At 44.8% G+C, this 18942-nt stretch overlaps 1 protein-coding gene across 1 annotated transcript in view; it reads right to left on the bottom strand.

Annotated features, from left to right (window-relative positions):
* The window catches only part of KAT6B (lysine acetyltransferase 6B), a 178444-nt gene extending 165760 nt beyond the window's left edge, over window positions 1-12684 (bottom strand). The window contains 2 exon segments of the mRNA XM_030862684.3: window positions 1809-1878; window positions 12427-12684. The gene's annotated coding sequence lies outside the window, so the exon portion shown is untranslated.
* Between the last annotated feature and the right edge of the window lie 6258 nt (window positions 12685-18942).

Raw genomic sequence — 18942 nt, forward strand, 5'->3', positions numbered from 1 at the left:
TAGTTCCGCCTCTGCAATTAGACTAATAGTATGCATGCCAGTCCTACCAATGTCTAGCAGAGAAACCCTGGGAAAATGACTTAACATTTCCATCACTTTACCTGTAGGGAAATAACAGTATATCTCTCCCAGGATTGTTGAGAGAATTAAGTGAACACAGTATCTAATATTCAGTATATAGTAGCTATCATCACTTCCATCCAATACAATGTCTACACACTCTGAAAAATGTCTCATAAAATATAAAATTAAAGTTATCTCTGGTTGTTTACTTACATTTAATGTACCTCAAAGGGGAAAATAATGTCTTTCCTCAAAACTTTAGCCAGATACACTGAAGAGTTTAACATTTGCTCTCAAAGATTCTGTTGCTGAAAACAATTAGGCCATTGAACTATACTAGTTCAGTCAGCTTGAAAGAGGCAATTTAAAAAGGATTGTCCTTTTTGCAATCAGTAAGCTGTAGGTTCACTCCATTTTTCTCCCCTCAGATTTAGAAACTTGGGGCTAAAGGGACCTTTGAGGTTATCCAGTCCAACCTCTAGTTAAACAGTAAAAGATCCCTTTTTCAATATCCCCAACAGATAGGCCATAAAGTCTCAAAATACTTCCAGTGATTAGGAATTTGTCACTTCTTAAGACAGCTCATGCCACTGTTGGACAGCTCTAACTGTAATATATTTCTTGCTCACAGGAGCCAAAATCTGCCTTCCCATAACTTCTACCCACTAGTCCTAGTTCCCCTGGAACAATCTCAAGAAATTCTTTAATTATGAGGAGCCTTCATATACTTGAAAACAAGTATCTTTTGAAAACTGCTACAATCAAATCCCATTCTACCTCCAGCCCCACCTTGGACCACTCATATCCCAGTTCCTTAACATGCCTACATTATCACAGGTTTCCAAGCACCTCCTCCTCTTGGTCACTCATTAGTTTGGCTAATGCCCATCTTAAAATCTGGCATTCCAGGCATTATCCAATTATAAATGCAACCCAAGGTAACATGAACTTCCTTACCAGACCTGCCATACAACTGGCTCATGCCAAGCAGGCAGTCCAACTGAAAATCCCAGATAGTCTTTCAAAAATTCTGTCAAGCCGAGTCTTTTCATTCTCTTCCTTATGCAAATTTAAATGCTGGGATTTTAAAATTTTATCACAGTTCAAGTACATCTTGTTGGTTTGAGTCTGTCTTCCAACTTGTTAAAAATTGTTTTGAATCTTGATTCTGTCATCTCTGTCATCTGCAAATCTAATAAGCACTCCCCTTTGTGTCATTATATAAATTACTGACTGTTAGACTTGGAACAAGGTGTATTTAGGAATGAAATCATTGGCTTTCACAGTGCAACCACTTTCACGATAGAACACAGGAATCACTCTGCTTTAGTAAGTTTAAAACAGGAAGCTGATCTTTCCAAGGTAAAATGGTTTGGGGCAAAATTTCATTAGAAGACATTTCACCATGTCCAAATAATTATTTCATCTTTCATTATTTATTCAGGATGAATCAACTAATTTAATTTGATTGCACAAAATACAACTGCAGGAAGCAGGAAAAGAGGTCACAGAAAAGTATCCAATATTGCAAAGTTGCTTTCAGGCATTTTGGTTACACAAGCAAATGAACATACATTAAAACAAAACACATTTCATAACTAATAAACACTTAAAATATACCTTCATGACAAGCTATTACCACAATCTTAACCACAATCAAAAGAATTGTTCATCTCCATTACCAACACATTTCAACAAGACTGACATTTTATATCTTAAAAATATAATAAAACAAGGGAAAATACCAGAATTGGAACTCCAAGTGTTTTAACAGTCCATGACAAAAAAGAAGATTGTCCAGATCTTCAGGCAAATCTGCCAAAAGAAAAAAATGTAAATGTTAATTTGGGCATAAGGACATCCCTAAAATTCAGCAACCATCTATGGATCTCCACAACTATTCAATCCAAACAGCTGCAGTGAATTTACTGGTATACTATGTTTGGTGGTATGTTAGCTCTTTCATACCACTAAAGGGTATTTAAGAACATGGAATTCAGGACAGGACATGAAGCCCCACAGCGAGTGCCTAAAGAAGTAAACTTTCACTCTTCTTTGAGGCCAGACCTGTTCTCCGCATTTTAAAAAATCAGGTTTGTGATGGAGTCTAAAAAAGAATTCCATCATTTAAAAAATAAAAAATCCCACTATTACTCAAATAGCCAGGCAGGTATAACATTTTGTCTGGAGGAAAAAAAAAAGTCGAACATTGTTTAAAGATCAATATTAACTTTCCCAGGCAACATTCACTATTTGTCCCAAAGGTCACCTGGCATCTAGGTACTGATTGAACTATCAAGATATGGCCAATAACTGCACCTAAGAGAAGGATGCACCATTTTCCACAATAGTAAGTACATGCTTGTACAGGTCACATTTCAGGGCAGTAATGATCATTTTTACTTCAAAGGCAAAAAATAAATGTAAAACAACACTGTGAATAGCTGCACTTTGATAGTATACAAAACAACCAAGCAACCTTGGATCCCCTTTCTCCCTTCCCGCGGTCACAGACACACACCCCACTCCTCAATTTAATATCAAAATTAGCTCTCATCTGACACCAACCAACAGAGTTAACTAGGCAGAAACAGATGTAACACAGCAGCTCTTCGCTACAAGCCGAATCAGTGTTAAAAACATACACACACACAGAGCTAGGAGTGGAACAAAATCAGAAGTCTCTTATCTGCAGCCAATTCTCAACTAAACACATGTATATTATCCACTTTGTATATTATCCACTGCAAATTTTTTAATCTTAGGCTGGTTTGTTTCTGACATCCCACTGGCCCCACTGTAAATTGGTATATGCTAACAGAATAGATTGAAAACCAATTTAATTTTAGTCTAAGCAGTATCTAACTAGAAAGACAAATCTAAGGAAAAATATGCATAATTCATTCAAAAGGCAAATAGAAATGTTTCTTCCCCTGATTCAGAATTATCCATACCACTTCTCTTTTCCAGAGCCCTAGGATTTGTTTCATACGTAGACAGCATATTCTATTACAAGTACAACCCTAAAAACCATTATTCTCTTTTCATTTTTTTCTATAAAAACTTGAAAGTTGGACTAAAAGCCTATCAAAATGAGAATAAGTCATTCCAAATTAATTCTGGGGACTCATGTTACATCAAAATTAAATTATTCTATTTTCTAAGGTTTTGAATCATTTTATTTTTAACTACAAAATAACATCAGTAAATTATATGGTTGTATCATACAGTCTTATAGTAAAACACTATTTACATCACTCATTACACACTATTCTAAACAGATCTAGAGAAATGCTTAGTCCAACACTGAGCTTTTGGCTTCATTAGTATTATATAAATATCAACACTATTCATAAATACACATGTCAGCAACAAGAAGAGTCAAAATACCCTGGATCATAAATAATATGTGAAGCCTCCTCTAAGCTTTTGCTAATGTGTGTTGTTTCAAAATCAATGTCATAACACTCGTGTCATGAGATTGTGGATGAGCCAAAAACAGTGGTAGAAAAAAATAAAGATTAATAGTAGAGTTTACTCTTTTGTCATCCTGAGTTTCGCTTGCTAACAGTTATTTTTAGCTCTCTCACTTTCATAGGCTCCTGGATTTTTTCATAGCCTGCTATGTAATTGAGTGAGGATCCACAAATCTTAACAATATCTTCTGAAACAGAACATACGCTGCTGAAGGGAAGGGACCTTAACTTTGCTTCTGTAACCACCCACCACAGAGCATTAGCACAGCTGCTCCAAACAGCATCCTCGGTGAACAAATATCTGCTGTCTGACAACAATCAGATACATCCATACGGTGATACTGGCTAACTTTCAAGTCCTGGATGCATCTATTTCCCTTAAAATTAATGCTCAAGGCCCAAAACGTGAATTGGGAGGTGAGGTTATAAATACTAATCAAAGAACAACCAACAAATATTTAGTGAGATGTTGTTCTGTGAGTACAGCCCTATGGTAGATGCTGTGGGTATAAGAAGCGATTAAGCACCATTTGGTAGCTCCTCAAAAAGTTAAACATAAAACTACCGTATGACCCCACAATTCCACTTCTAGGTATACACCCCCAAAGAACTGAAAACAGGTACTCAAATAAGTACACATACACTCATGTTCATGACAGCACTATTCACGATAGCCAAAAAGTGGAAAAAGGTCAATATCCATAAACAGATGAATGGATGAAGAAAATGTGATATATCCATACATTGGAATATTATTCAGTGATAATAAGAAATGAAGCAGTGATACATGCTACAACATGGATGAACCTCAAAAATACGTTGTGAAAGAAGCCAGACACAAAAGGTTACGTATCATAATAATCCCATTTATAGGAAACATCCAGAACAGATAAAGCTATAAACAGAAGATAGATTGGTGGGGCCTAGGCAGGGATGGGGGAAGTGGTTAGGAAAAAATTGCTTAATGGGTAAAGGATTTTATTTTGGAATGATGACCATGTTTGGAAACTACATAGAGGTGGTGGTCACACAACACTGTGAATATACTAAATGTCACTGAATTGTTCACTTTAAAATGGTTAGTTTTGGGCTTCCCTGGTGGCGCAGTGGTTAAGAATCTGCCTGCCAATGCAGGGGACACAGGTTCAAGCCCTGGTCCGGGAAGATCCCACATGCCACGGAGCAACTAAGCCTGTGCGCCACAACTACTGAGCCTGCAAGCCACAACTACTGAGCCCATGCACCACAACTACTGAAGCCTGCACACCTAGAGCCCGAGCTCCGCAACAAGAGAAGCCACCATAATGAGAAGCCCGCGCAGAGTAGCGAAGAGTAGCCCCCTCTTGCTGCAAGTAGAGAAAGCCTACGTGCAGCAACAAAGACACAATGCAGCCAAAAATAAATAAATTTTATAAAAATAAGTAATAAATAAAATAAAATGGTTAGTTTTATGTTATGTGAATTTCACCCCAAATTATTTTTTTAAAAAAGAAATAAAGCACTAAACTATAATAATAGCAACCATTGTCCAACACCTACTGTAGACCAGGCACTTTACATAGATTATCAGTAAACCTTAAAATAACCCTGTAAGGTAGCATTGTTGCCCGCATTTTGCAAAAGAAAAACTGATTCCTGAAGGTCAAGACCTCAGACCACTAAGTCATGAAAGATTTTAATTCAGATGCTAAAACCTAAACACTTTCCTGTCTCTCCATTGGTTTTCAAACTAGGCTCCTTGGATCTCTTGTAAGAAAGTGCCTTGGGTATGGGCACCACCTGAAGGTGCCCTTGTGGGTTAAACACTAGGGCCACCATAATCCTTTGCACCAAGCAAAGATCTCTACCTTAACTATTCTATGTATAATGGGCTTCTCCATAAGATTCACTTCAAAGAAAGGGTTCCGCTGAATACAGAAGGAAAAATGTCTGAAAACAACCGTGACTATTCCTTGTTGAGTGTGGAGGGGTAGAACATCCCTTGGACGGAGAGGACTTAAACTGGACCTTGAAAGACAAGGCAGAACTTGGACAATTGCCTGGCCTCTCCACCCCAATTCAAATCCTTTGTGGCCCAGTGCAAACAGATACCTTCTCAGAAGCCCTACATCACTTTGTCTAACAGGAAGCTTTTAGCTTTCTTATTATTTGGCATTCATTTTCCACTTTGTATTTTGCTTACTCATACACGGACCTCATCTCCCCTACTAGACTGTACAATTCTTTTTTTTTTTTTGAGTAGTGTTTTTTTTTTTTTTTAGAAATGGCTTTTATTTATTTATTTATTTTTGGCTGTGTTGGGTCCCCGTTTCCGCGCCAGGGCTTTCTCTAGCTGCGGCGAGCGGGGGCCACCCTTCATCGCGGTGCACGGGCCTCTCACTATCACGTCCTCTCTTGTTGCGGAGCACAGGCTCCAGACGTGCCGGCTCAGTAGTTGTGGCTCACAGGCTCAGCTGCTCCACGGCATGTGGGATCCTCCCAGACCAGAGCTCGAACCCATGTCCCCTGCACTGGCAGGCAGACTCTCAAACACTGCGCCACCAGGGAAGCCCTAGACTGTACAATTCTTAAGAACAGGACTCATGTTTGATTCATCTTGGCGTGCCCCAAGACTTCCCAGGACCACAACTTAACATAAGAGGGGCTCAATGCCTATTTGTTAAATGAATGCATCAGTAAATGAATGAAGGGAATCTAGGAGAAGGCACAGAGCTAAGAATGAGCTGTCAGACTAAAGGGATACCTAATCCATGTGCATGCCTGGAGTGGGGATGTGTTGAAGAGGAATAAGAAATAAAGCTGGCTGTGACAAAAGCCAGGCTGAGGCGTGTGAACATGACAGATGAAGTAACAGAAAGCCACTGCAGGAGTAGTGACACAATAAGGTATAGTGGAGTGCAAGCACACACACACATGCACGCACACACAAATCTGTTGAACGTTTGAATAATTCTGGCAATGGTATCCATCCAGTATAGGCTGGAGGGAAGTATGACTGAAGGAACAAACAAAAGCAACCAGTATTTCCTCTCTCCACATATCAATCGTGTTCAACTTATATTTATGAGCCTAACTCAGCAGCAAGCCCAGAGTAGGCACTCCATAAATGTTAGCTGAATTGAATATTTAATTCCCCATCTTTTGATAATAATACTAAGTTCTTTCTCACTACTCATTAACATAGAGAGTTTTCAATTCATAAGCTAATAATGTTTTCCAAGGATTTCTAAGAGGCCAAATCACCATGAAAATTATCATTTCAACTAATACATATTAGATTAATTGGAAGTTTAATTTTTCATGTCATGCGCTCCTAGTTGACAATATCCTTGTTATGTCATTAAACTATAATTGTGTAAATCTGCTTCAACAAACAATAACTGAACCATCAATAAACTATTATGGCTTCCATAATCCCTAGCAAAGATTAATTTCAATATCATCATCATAAATTAGTAGAGACATGTCCCAAATCTCCTGGTGAAGCCCATGAATTACGTTTGCATAGTCATCCCTGCATTTAAGTGCTCAACAGTTTCAGTCTCTAAACTTTAATCACACTGTTAGGAACCTCACAGGAAATTTGATCCCTTGTAAAACAGAGGATTTTAGAGACAAGATGAAAAGTCATGTGAAGTCATCAGGCCTTTGGAGCCAGGGTACACTGATTAGTAATGATGATATTATAACTAAGCACTTTCACTTAAGAAATAATCAACTAAATTTAGAATATCTTTTTTGGCATTTAAAAATTGCTATTCAATCCTAGTTTTCTTCCAACTCTCAGATGAGCTTTAGCTGGGTTTTAATGACAAAGACTGAGAATGACATATTAAGAAAAAAATCTGACATCTGAATTTTTTAAAGATTATTTTGAAAATACACATCATTTCAGAATTCTGCATTAACTTTATCACAGATGTCTTCAAACAGGATATCCAGTGAAGCCTTAAAACACATTAGGGTTGCCCTCTGAGAATCTCAAGAAAATTACAGATCTATTTTTTAAAAGGAACACATGTACATACAGACATTTGCATACAATTTCAAGGGCTTACAGAACCTCTACTGCCCATCCAAGGACCTCTTAAGGTCCACGCACTACTCTACCTATTTTAACATACACAGAGAGGTCAACAGTTTTATCCGGTTTCACAATAATTATCTCTATGAGTGCTTAAAGTAGCACATATTACATTAAAAGAAAGTTATTCTCATCGGTTTTGGATCTTATCAAACAGGCTTGTGTTAACAAGGTGATGTGCTATGATGGGATGGATCTAGAGAGTTCAGGAATCAAGTCCCCACCTTGTCAGCTACCTAAACTGCGGGATATTGGACATGTTACTGAATCAATCTAAGTCTGTCTTCCCGCTTGTAAAAATGAGAAAAATGTACAGTTTTGCAGAACTGTAAAGAGGAATAATTGAGATAACAAATATGAAAGAACCAAGGATGGTGGCAGACACATAGCAGGAACACAATAAAATGCTAGCTCATAAAAGGAAAAAGGGCAATACAGTCAGCTGGAGACCTGTAAAATCTAACCCGGCTGAACTTCCGTCTATATGACCATTTTCTCCTATGAGACAGGGAAAGTCAGCACCTGGCTCTTAGTTATAGTTGCAGACAAGTAAAAATTCAAGACAGAACAGAAGAAAGTGAAGAAAAGCAAAAACAGATTTGTAATGGCGAGGATGGGGTCAAAAGAGTGTATTTGACTCATAATCATACATCTTTTAAGGTCAGTAAAGCTTTTAGAATACTGATAGAATATCTACTTAACCTGAGGGTAGGAAAAGAGTCTTAAAACAAGACACAAAAAACACTAACCAGGGCTTCCCTGGGTGGGCGCAGTGGTTGAGAGTCCGCCTCCCGATACAGGGGACACGGGTTCGTGCCACGGTACGGGAAGATCCCACATGCCGCGGAGCGGCTGGGCCCGTGAGCCATGGCCGCTGACCCTGCGCGTCCGGAGCCTGTGCTCCGCAACGGGAGAGGCCACAACAGTGAGAGGCCGGCGTAACGAGAAAAAAAAAAAAAACACTAACCATAAAAAAAAGACCAGTAAATTTGACTCCATTAAAATTAATAAGTTCTGTTCATTAAAAGACACCAGGGCTTCCCTGGTGGCGCAGTGGTTGAGAGTCCGCCTGCCGATGCAGGGGACACGGGTTCGCGCCCCGGTCCGGGAGGATCCCACATGCCACGGAGCGGCTGGGCCCGTGAGCCATGGCCGCTGAGCCTGTGTGTCCGCAGCCTGTGCTCCACAACAGGGAGAGGCCACAACAGTGAGAGGCCCGCGTACCGCAAAAAAAAAAAAAAAAAAAAGAGAGTGAAAAGGCAAGCCAGAGAATGGAAGGCATTTGCAACACACACACAGGACAAAGAATTTGTATCCAGAGTAAATAAAGAACTTCTAGCAATGAAAGACACAAGGACCAATTTACAAAAAGGCGGGTGGGGGTGAGGGCCGACTTAAACAGGAACTTTACAAAGGAGGAAATCCAGGTAGCTGATAAATATATGAAAAGCTATTCAACCTCCTTACTAATCAAGTAAATGCAAAGTTTACCAGATTGCCTAAATTGAAAAAACTAAGTTGAGGAGGACGAGAAGCCAGGGATCGTATATATATATATATATATATATATATATATATATATATATATATATATATATGAGATAATATACTGGAGGGAGTATAACGTGGTACGACACTTTGGAAAACAGTCTGACTGGTACCTAGTAAAGTTGAAGACAAGCATAGCCCGTGACTAGGGCAACCATACAGCTCATCATCCAAATCCAGACACTGCTGAGAATTAAAGGTGCTATACTACTAATTACACCGGGACAATGGGCATAAACCAGCATAAACAGTCACGCTGCCTGTGAACCAGCAGTTCCATTCCTAGGTGTACACCTCAGAGACACTGTGCACGTGCACACCAGATGACGGATACGGGAACACTCACAGCAGCTTAGTTCACAAATATCCAGCAAGAGTGGAATGGATGATACAAAAATTGTGGAAGATTGTGGGAGTCCTAAAAAAAGGTGCTTAAAGGTGCTTTGTAAATGCAAATTAAAGCATTACAGGGAAGAAATATCCCTTCCTCACACTTCTCCCATCCACTAGTCATTTACTGTTCTATAAGCAAAGATGGATCACTACAGCTCACACATCTCTGCTTTCATAAAACAATTCCTTTTCTCTCGCTTGATAAAACTACAGGCATCCGTATACACGGTATGCACGAAAACTGAAACTATTGTGTCGAGAACTATCTAAGAGACTGAAAAGTCACCTGTGAGGAACCCTGGCATTTAGTAAAGCCATATCGGTTGGCTAAGTCTTTTAACTGGTATTCGAAAGTCCATAAAAGTTTCAGAAGTACATTAACATTATTTATGGAACTTTCTCAACTACCTTCCAATACTCACCCTATTTTACCTTTCATTCCTGTTATGCCTTACATCTGACAAGCAGTGCAGAGACAAACATTTGGTGTAACGGCAATGACATAACATCCACTCTACTCAGAGGCCTGGGTTTGGCTGGTAGGCAAAATTTCAACGGACCGTGTCATTACCACCAGCCAGTCATTCCCCTAAGTTCCTCCTTTAATGTTAAAACCTTCCTCTGCCTCTATCTTTTCTTCTGCTTTTTTTCTTTAATCATCGCTTCACCTTCTCAACCTTCAACCCTAAGTATAAGTTCTCAGGTAAGAATCTTAACCTTTACTGAAACATGCATTATGCTTTCCTTCTTAAAAACATGAAAAAAAAAACCTGCCCCCATTCATTTTGATAAATGTGTGAAGAATTTATGAATAAAAAAAAAATGGGGCTTCCCTGGTGGCGCAGTGGTTGAGAGCCCGCCTGCCAATGCAGGGGACACAGGTTCGTGCCCCGGTCTGGGAAGATCCCACCTGCCGCGGAGCGGCTAGGCCCGTGAGCCATGGCCGCTGAGCCTGTGCGTCCGGAGCCTGTGCTCTGCAACGGGAGAGGCCACAACAGTGAGAGGCCCGCATACCACAAAAAAATAAATAAATAATGGAGGGCTTCCCTGGTGGCACAGTGGTTAAGAATCCGCCTGCCAATGCAGGGGACACGGGTTCAAGCCCTGGTCCAGGAAGATCCCACATGCCGCGGAGCACCTAAGCCCGTGCGCCACAACTACTGAGCCTGCGCTCCAGGACTTTGAGCCACAACTAATGGGCCTGCGTGCCACAATTACTGAAGCCCGCGCGCCTAGAGCCCGTGCTCCACAACAAGAGAAGTCACCATGATGAGAAGCCCGCGCACCACAACAAAGAGCAGCCCCCGCTCCAAGCAACTAACAAAAGACGGCGTGCAGCAAGGAATACCCGATGCAGTCAAAGATAAATACATACATAAATAAATTGATTTAAAAAAAAAAAGAATGGAGTGTTTTACTTCAGGTCTATCCCAGAAAATCTAGGGTACACAGACAGGAAGAATGTACTTTACTCATAGTCATACAAAACAAACAAGCCAACAAACACATACCTTTTTTGGAGTACCACATAACTATCCCAACATTCCCATTATCTACTCCCACCTCCTGTTCCTACATGGAAGAGTCTTCATATACTCTTTCTCTTTACCTTGAATTTCTGGGCACCTCCACCCCCAACTTGTTTCATTGGTTCTCTTTTCCTATTTTCCACGTTTGTAATCTAACCCCTCCTCTGCCTTTGCCCCTTGTCTCACACCACTCCCTGCACTCACCTCAGACCAAAGTACTTACAAATTCAAAACTACACAATGCCCTTTCCCGAGGTAGTACACAGGGAGCCTCCTTCTGAGACAGACACCCTGTTCCCCCTTTCCTGACCCCAGCTCAAGTTACACTCAAGAAATCCAGCCTATCAAACAACCCTATATCCCAAACTAACACCTTTCTCTGCTGCCCCATCCTCACTGTGGGTGCAGTCTAAATCACATTCACCCAGCCCCACCCATCTTTCTTCACACCTGTCACCCTTTCCAATCCCCTGACCCCATGAGATTTTCTGCTAGATATATTTTGCGTATATCTAAGTTCTAAGTAGCCTCACTTCACATTTAAGTCTGCTGTGCTGTCTTACCTTTCAGAGACTCCCAAGAATATCCGTCCCATCCCTCCATGTTTTTTTTTAATGCTTCCTATTCCCCAAAGCTAGCAAACCTTCCTATTCCAACATGCCAATTCACCCACATACCTCCTTCCCAGCACAGTAACTGTACATGTTTCTCAGTTTCCCCAATACTTTCTCCAATCCAATATCTACTTTGCATCGCTTTCTCAACACTACTCCACATCTACCACACCCAAATCCATTCTTACTCTGCCCCCAGATAACTGTAATCTCACCCTTCTGCACCATTTCACCTGCCCCTCGGTTCCCCTTCCACATCTCCAATTTTGCACTCTTCCCACTCTCCCCTCTCTCCCCTCTGCACCTGCCTGCACACCTTCACTTTCCCCTCCCACCCACCCCCTCACTGGGCGTGTACTTCCCAGACACTCACTGGCCCCCCACCGTTCCTACTGGGTCTCTCCCACTCAGAAAACCCCTCCAAACCCCCGCCTTCCGACCACCCGAGCCCCGCCCCCACCCCATATCGCCCCGCCTCCTCCATCCTCGAGCCCCGCCCCTTGCCCTGGAGGCCTCGATGAGGGGCGGGGCCTGTCCCTCCTCCCCTTTCCCCCGCCCCCTACCGTCACGCTCAGGGGCAGCCTGACCCCGAAAGGCCCCGCGGTGACCCTCGCGCAGAGGCCTGTGGGAGGGGCGTCACAAGCCCCCGATATCCCCCCCGCCCGCTCCCCTCCCGCCCAGTCTCCTCCCCCTGGGAACGCGCGGGGTGGGTGACAGACCTGGCCGCGCGCCACCGTCACCGCACCTGCTGGGGGCGCTGCCGCTGCCTGAGAAAGAAGCCGCGGCTGCCGCCTGGAGGAGGTGCCGTCGCCTCCGCCACCGCTGCCGCCGCCGCCAGGGGTAGGAGCTAAGCCGCCGCCATTTTGTGTCCCCCTGTTGTTGTCGTTGACATGAATCCGACATGACACTGATTACAGCCCAATGGAGTCTCATTAAACCCGAGCTGCGGCCCCGCCCCGGCGCTGCCCCATTGGGCTAGACCGCAGACACTTAGGGCCACCCGTTGGCCTAAGGGTCTGTCCGTCACCCACACAGTAACCACTCTGCAGCCCATTGGGGTAGGATCCTGCCGGTCATCTCGCCTCCGCATAGCCACACCCCTCGACCCATCATACCCCCCCTCCGGTACCACCCCGGGGGAGGGTCCACTGCTAGTACCAATCAACAGACCTCTGGGCCCGCCTCTTCTGGGCACCTATTGGTCCAGCCCTTTTTCTCTCTCCCAGACACCGCGCCACCTCTACTTCCACCTACCCGCCCCTTCTACCTCTAGAAATGGATTGGGTCTACTCGCAGGAGAGGCGCTTGGCCTTATTGGCTGCAGACAACGCCAATCAGAGGGCCTAGTCCCTCTCCCCTCCCCCACAACCCCAAAGCCCCTAGCCCGCAGCTAAAGTTTGTGTGAGAGCTGATCGCTGGCGGCGGCCGCAGGATTTAGGGGTGGGCGCGGGCGGGCGCGCGCGGGCGGGCACGCGAAGTTAAAATTCGAGGTTCTCAGTCGCCAGCTCCTGCGGTGGAGCGCGCGGACGGGCGCGCCTCCTGGAGCGTTCCATCCCGCCCCCTCCTCCACCCTCTCCCGTCCCGTCCCGGGCGACTACTCGCCCGCCCCCTGGCTCGCATCCTTACCCCCCACGCACCCCTATCCTGCAAGCCTCAGGCCGGGTGCGGGCAGTACGATGTAGCTGCACCCTCCTCGCCATCCCATGCCGAGGGGGAGCAAGCCTTTACCCGCCGGGCGTGCACCCCCCCCGGCTGCACACTCGCCAGTGTCTGCAAGCACGTGCACCGTTCGCCGCTGCCTCCAGCCACCCCGGTCCCCGGCTAACCTCGCCTGCAGCCCGGCCAATCGCTTGCTGCCCTTTGTTGCTGCAGCCCGGGTCTCCCCGCTGCCTTCCTCAGCCTCCGCCTCGTCCTTTGCCAGCCGCCCGGGTCCGCAGCGCCGCGCTCCCCCCGCCCGGGACCCACCGCCGCCGCCTCCTTCTCCTCCTCCGCCTCCTCCTCCTCGGCTCCGGGCTGCAGCGCACAGAGCCCGAGGCAGCGCCGCCCAGCCCCGCTCCCCCCGCGCCGCCAGCTAGCCCGCCCGGCCCGGTCGGGGGCGCAGCCTGGACCCCGCCCGCCCCAGTCCCCGCCCCGGGGGTACCTGCCTCCGCCCTGGGGGGCTCCGCTTGCCGCCCTCGGGGGAGGGCGGGGATGCCGGTGTCCGCGGGAGGATGGGGACGCCTGGGCCGTTTTGGGCGGGGAGTGTGCCCGCCAGGGCTGGGACTAAGAGGTGCGGTCCTCGCCAACGCGCCCCCCCTCCCGCCGCTGTGGGCCCCAAACTTCGTCCTCCGCCCGGGCCTTGTACCCTCGGGCAATCGCGGCAGTTTTGGGGTGGGGGGATGCCTCAGGAGCTGTGTCTACCCTGATCAGGAGGAAGAGGGAGCAGTGACATTCAGCGACTGCGGACAGGGCACGGCGGCGGCATCCTTGGGTGGGAATGGGGATGTCACACGCGGGCTAGAGGGGGAAGCTGCCCCTCAAGATGCCCTCTCCCGGCCTGCGAGGAGCTGGAGAGCTCTAAGCTGCGTTCTCAGTGCTTTCTTGGGCGGTGTAGCCGGATGGCAGAGGGGCTGGGGGGCGGGGGGAGACGGCTGGGGGGCCCTTCCCCCTCTCCTCTAGCCAGCGCTCGAAGGAAGGCTGATGGCGAAGTTCGGTTTTCCAGGCTTCCCCTGGGCCCCCCGAGTTCCTGAGGCCCACAAGAGGGAGGCTGGGGACTCCTCTGGCCGCCCAGGCGAGGCCACTCTTACGCTGCCCACATGCCTCCCATCGCCCTCCAGACTGTGAAGAGAGAGTCCCTCGTTCTTCCCGGAGATGGGTGGGATGCTGGCAGGGGAAACCTCTGAAAATAGAAAAAGTAGGCTCGAGAAATGGCTCCTACAGAGTTTGAGTACGAAGTTTCCCTTCCGAGGCGCCATTTCTTGGTGAGGGGGAGGAGAACTATGGCTTTGTAAAAGAACCAAGTTTCAGGCATGGTGGCCTAGGTGGAAAGCCACCTGTTGACTGAAGTCTGTCCCAGGGCTATCTTGGGCCCTGGCAGGGTGACACATGGTCCCAGGGAGAGGAGTCCCCTGGTTGACTCTAGCATCCTCATGGCACTGACACTGCAACAGCAGCATCTTCAACTTCCCATTAGAAACCACTGTACACACTAGGTAGGTACTTTGTTAGAGCAACTTATCTCAAACAAAACAAGCAGCACAGCGCAGTCATCAAATGCAGAGCTCAGCACACACTTCACTTTTTAAAGATGGTCTGCTTCTCTGGAGTGTGAGCTGCCCCTACTGATATGCTTCCTGGCAGCAAGGTGAGAAAGGAGCTAAGACAAAGGGCACAGAGTTGCATGAAAGGATAGAAAAAGGGAGAGGGGGAGCAGAAGAGTTGTAATACTACACTCAAAACTGTCACTGGTTCCATTATAAATCCCTTTTATAGGTGTTTTATTACTTGGTTGTTAGTTTTTAAAACACAAACCTCTTTAGATTAAATCTTGGCATTCACGGGCTCAGCTCAGGGAAACAAAACACAGGGAAAGCTCCACCATCCGCCATTGGCTTGGCTACTTTTGAGTTACATTACTGATAAAACAAACAAGCAGCAGGTTGGGTTTCCTCAGAGTCTCTACCTCTTTTATTTAGTATCTTCAGTAGCTGACTCAAGGTGAATTTTTACAAGCCATTAGTTTATAATTCAGTCTAGTTCATTTAGGTATTTCAAATAGAAGGACATTTATAAAGTGTGCTTTTTTTTAATAATGCAGGTGCTGGGATTTTTATTCCCCAAGAAATTACTAAGTAAACTTGAGAATCCTGGCACACACTTCAGCCTTTATGTTCTATCTTTTTTCCTATGGTCTGCCCAGATGCACTTTATTTTGTAACTTAGATTTGAGTCTCCCAGCCTGCATTTTATCTCAAGCAATAAAAATAAACCATGTCTTAATTAAAAACAAGTTTCAAAACCCCAAATCTGTACACTCAGAGTATGCTAAAGAAGCAACCAAAGACAATAAAACCCATAAGTCCACATTTAAGATGTCTTCAGCCAATGAATTGTGGAAGATTTATGAGCATCTAACACTTGTTATCACTAATGAGTTAGCCACATGGATTTCCAGTGCATCAAGACCTGAACAGATACCTTAGATAGAAATGGGTCTTATTTGTCTAAACTTGTGCTCCTGTAATCCCAGGAGCTGGCAAACACAGAAGAGGGAAGTATCTTTATACAACATCTTGATGTGTCTTTTGAGGTTCTTTTCTTAACAAACATAGTTCTCTAATGGGCATGGCAAGGAAAGGTACTGTGTTGCTTTCCCAATGATACTTCCCTCCAAGGTTACTTGTCCTTTGAGAAATCCTGGCTCTTCAGATAAGTGGGGCTGGAAAGGATAACAGAGACACAGCTGGAGATACTTAATGCTTCCTCCTAAACCTCTCTCTTTATCTGTGGTATCTCAAATCCTTGGCTGAGCTAAACAGCTCAATTAAGAAGTTAACCTAGAAATAACTTGAATTGAAAACCAAGCATAGTGCAAAATTTAAAAGCTGACTGTACTGAAGGATTGCGAATCCAGGGGCCCATCTGACCAGTCCTCCTCCCTCCCCCAAAATAGTTGCCAATGGGCACCAACCAGAACTGCTCAGTGTGGTCCACAGATCAGTGGCATCAAAATAATCTGGGAATGAGTGCTTAAAACACAGGTTCCTTGGCCTAACCCCAGATTCTGATTCAGTAGGTCTATAGTGAGGCTCCCAAATCTACATTTTTAGCCCATGACTTGGCTTGAAGCTTATGACCATAACCACTGGCTTAGGCTGAATCCCCTTCTTTCCCAACTGCAAAGGAATGTTTCTTTTGTGAGCTTCTTAGCCAGAAGGTTATAGTCCCTAGTACTGAGATGATTCCATGGTCTGACCTATTTGTCCCTGAGTCCTGAGGAAGGATAAAAAAGAATGCAGAGTAGCTTCAGGAGCTGAAGGGAACCTGGAGGGTTTGATCTTTTGGGTTTGCTTACCTGCTCTGAAGCAAGTCAGACAAATACTCTGGTAAGAGGGATCACATCCATAGACTCACTAACAAGTCCTTCTGAAAGGAATTGGGTAAGGGAGGCAGCAAGCAGGGACCCTGAACTGATTTGTCCAGGCCACAGCCCATGATGAATTCTATTCACATTCAATTAGTCACTTAAAAACCATTGGTCTATACTGTCCTTCCACCTGCCACACGACTGGAAACTGTATCCTAACAAGGTCACAGTGCGGTTTTGTCAGTCAAGGGCAAAGGGGGTGGGGGATGATCAGTCAAACCATTCGTTTAAGTAAGCTAGCAAATCCAAGCTATAAATGTGTATGAGAAGCATGCATTGTTTTAAATAGCAGTATTTTGCACTCTTACCCCATTTGTTCCAGCTAAAAAAACCTTTAGTGTCTTTTATATGCATTCTGGACCAAGTCTACACTCCTCAGTCTACCTCTAAGGCTATGCACATCTGCACCCAACCATTATCTCATCTCCGGCTTCTCCCAGCCCCACACACTCCTCCAGGCCCAGCACACGCTGTTCCCTCTGCAGCCCTGCTCGCCCTCTTTAGCTTATCTGACGAAGACCTTGGAAAAAGATTCCTCCAAATCCCTGCTTGGCTGCAGGCTCTTTGTTAAGTTTCCCTGGTCTCTGCAGGTAGCCCACAGGACTTGAAGCAAAACTTTACTCCAGCTCTGGCACTTGTTAAGTGCTCTGTTATTATTTGTTGAATTACGGAATAAAAGAAAGCACTTATTACACTCTGTTGTCACATTTTGCCAGTCTGTTTTCCTAATGAGCTTTTTTCTACTGCTTAGCCCGGTTTGTTCATCTGTACAACTGCCCTAGAGCCTGACACATAGAAGCTACTTAATAAACACCATCCACACCTGTGGTTCCCCATCCCTGGCTGCACATTAGAATCACCTGAGGAACTTTTGTTTGTTTTTGGCTGTACGTGGGCCTCTCACTGTTGTGGCCTCTCCCGTTGTGGAGCACAGGCTCCGGATGCGCAAGCTCAGCGGCCATGGCTCACGGGCCCAGCCGCTCTGCGGCATGTGGGATCTTCCCGGACCGGGGCACGAACCCGTGTCCCCTGCATCGGCAGGCGGACTCTCAACCACTGCGCCACCAGGGCAGCCCTGAGGAACTTTTGAATCTGCCTAGCACCAAGTCCCACCTCAGGGCACTTAAGAATATTTGGGGGTGGGGCGTGATTATCAGTATTCTTTTTTAAGCACTTTGTGCAATCACAGTACAGAACCACTGGTTTATATTTACCAGGAGGATGCCTCAGCATCAAGTGAGAAATCCTGAAGAAGACAGGAGGGTGGTAAAAGATCATAAAATTAGCTAAATGTTGCTGAGAGGACAGAGTTCTCAGGGATGTTTTTGATATTGTTTTGAGACTTAAGGGAGTCTTAATAAAGACGCGGTTTTTAGCACTAGGCTATACCAAAGAAAAACTGAACTACCCCAATATTTAATTTAATGATTCCCAGTCCTTTGGATTTTGAAATTGGGGAAAATGACAAAGTTGCCAACTTTTAATTTTGATAATAAGGACATCTTTTATTTTATTTTTTTATTTTTAAGGACATCTTTTAAAAGAACTAATTGCCATCCACTATCTGCATCATTCCATAAAAGAAAGAACTCTCTGAATAAGGGATAGTCCTGCCCATGAAATGAAAGTGAATAACTCTACATCAACATGTACATTTTCTCTCTTCCTCTTTTTTTTTTTTTCCATTTCAAGGCAGAGAGTGAAACTTTACCTCTGAGTCTGGCTACCCGACCAGAATGCATTTAGGAATCACTGGACTATTTTACACTTTTCCAGGGGTAAGAAGTATATAGATCATGTTCAATCTAATCATTAACAATTTTCTCCAATATGCCCAACTCAGTGTGCTCAATTAATTGAAGATGGTTTTCTCTTATTCTATCTTTAATACAGAAAGAAAATATATAGCTCAAAAGGGCAGTGGCAAAGGAATATGGAAGAGAGCACCAAAATAAAAGTAGGTACCAGATTTTTATCCATCTCTGCCACCAACTAATATGTTTCCTTGGACAAATCACAGAGTGGCAATGTCTTAAAAGTCAGGTTTTCAATGAGACAGTAAGCCCCGTATGGACAGTTTTGTCCTCAGAGCCTAGTACAATGCCTGGTA

This window comes from Globicephala melas, chromosome 16, assembly GCF_963455315.2.
Source record: "Globicephala melas chromosome 16, mGloMel1.2, whole genome shotgun sequence".
NCBI lineage: Eukaryota > Metazoa > Chordata > Mammalia > Artiodactyla > Delphinidae > Globicephala > Globicephala melas.